Source organism: Salvelinus sp. IW2-2015, unplaced genomic scaffold (assembly GCF_002910315.2).
Source record: "Salvelinus sp. IW2-2015 unplaced genomic scaffold, ASM291031v2 Un_scaffold122, whole genome shotgun sequence".
NCBI classification, from domain to species: Eukaryota; Metazoa; Chordata; class Actinopteri; order Salmoniformes; family Salmonidae; genus Salvelinus; species Salvelinus sp. IW2-2015.
In genome coordinates, this window is record NW_019942518.1 from 64,781 (window position 1) to 66,841 (window position 2,061).

The 2,061-nt window shown below is 41.3% G+C and overlaps 1 pseudogene; it reads right to left on the bottom strand.

Annotated features, from left to right (window-relative positions):
- LOC112068160 (solute carrier family 22 member 13-like) overlaps nucleotides 1-2,061 on the bottom strand; it is a 52,584-nt pseudogene that overhangs the window by 23,059 nt on the left and 27,464 nt on the right.

Consider the following 2,061-nt stretch of genomic DNA (forward strand, 5'->3'; position numbering starts at 1 on the left):
CAGATAGAGCAGAGAATGAGGTACTGACCAGATAGAGCAGAGAATGATGGTACTGACCAGATAGAGCGAGAGCATGAGGTACTGACCAGATAGAGCAGAGCATGAGGTACTGACCAGATAGAGCAGAGCATGAGGTACTGACCAGATAGAGCAGAGAATGAGGTACTGACCAGAATAGAGCAAGAGAATGAGGTACTGACCAGATAGAGCAGAGAATGAGGTACTGACCAGATAGAAGCAGAGCATGAGGTACTGACCAGATAGGCAGAGCATGAGGTACTGACCAGATAGAGCAGAGCATGAGGTACTGACCAGATAGAGAAGAGAATTAGGTACTGACCAGATAGAGCAGAGCATGAGGTACTGACCAGATAGAGCAGAGCATGAGGTACTGACCAGATATAGGAGAGAATGAGAACCCGTTTTCTCAGGTACGGGATCCTGAAAAGGTCCAACATACTGCCCTTCTTGGTCGAGCCCTCCTCCTCCAGCTGCAGAGGAAGATCAAATCAAATTGTATTAGTCACATGCGCCAAATAAAACAGGTGTAGACTTTACAGTGAAATGCTTACTTACAAACCCCTAACCAAGCAGTTAAAAAAAATACAGATAAGAATAAGAGATAAAAGTAACAAGTAATTAAAGAGCAGCAGTAAAAAATAATATATACAGGGGCGTGCCGGTACAGAGTCAATGTTTTTATATCACCTTTATTTAACCAGGTGGCCAGTTGAGAACAAGTTCTCATTTACAACTGTGACCTGGCCAAGATAAAGCAAAGCAGTGCGACACAAACAACAACACAGAGTTACACATGGGATAAACAAACCTACAGTCAATAACACAATAGAAAAATCTATATACAGTGTGTGCAAATAAAGTAAGGAGGTAAGGCAATCAATAGTGGCGAAGTAATTACAGATTAGCAATTTACACTGGAGTGATATATATGCAGATGAGGATGTGCAAGTAGAAATACTGGTGTGCAAAAGAGCAGAAAAACAAAAACAAATATGGGGATGAGGTAGGTAGGTGGTTGGATGGGCTATTTACAGATGGGCTGTGTACAGGTGCAGCAATCTGTAAGCTGCTCAGATAGCTAACGCTTAAAGTTAGTGAGGGAGATATAAGTCTCCAACTTCAGTGATTTTTGCAATTCGTTCCAGTCATTGGCAGCAGAGAACTGGAAGGAAAGGCGGCCAAAGGAGGTGTTGGCTTTGGGGATGACCAGTGACAAATAGTAGTAGTATTTCTTTACTTACCTATTGTTCACCTAATACCTTTTTTGCACTATTGGTTAGAGCCTGCAAGTAAGCATTTCACTGTAAGGTCTACCTACACCTGTTGTATTCGGCGCACATGACAAATAAACTTTGATTTGAAGTGTTGGAGTCAACATGGGCCAGCGTCCATGTAGAACACTTTCGACACCTTGAAGAGACCATGCCCCCAGCAAATTGGGGCTGTTCTGAGGGCAAAAGGGGGGGAGGGGGGGAGTGCAACTCAATATTAAGGTCTTCCTAATGCTTGGTATCCTTAGTGTAGTGTTCTAGTCCCATCCAGTATGGTGGAAGGTACTGTGAGTTCAGATATATGATAGTGATGATAATAACCTGCTGGATGTTAGTATGATAGTGATGATAATAACCTGCTGGATGTTAGTATGATAGTGATGATAACCTGCTGGATGTTTAGGTATGATAGTGATGATAACTGCTGGATGTTAGTATGATAGTGATGAATAACTGGCTGGATGTTAGTATGATAGTGATGATAATAACCTGCTGAGGTTAGAATGATAGTGATGATAATAACCTGCTGGATGTTAGTATGATAGTGATGATAATAACCTGCTGGATGTTAGTATGATAGTGATGATAATAACCTGCTGGATGTTAGTATGATAGTGATGAATAACCTGCTGGATGTTAGTATAATAGTGATGATAATAACCTGCTGGATGTTAGTATGATAGTGATGAATAACCTGCTGGATGTTAGTATGATAGTGATGATAATAACCTGCTGGATGTTAGTGATGATAGTGATGATAATAAGACGC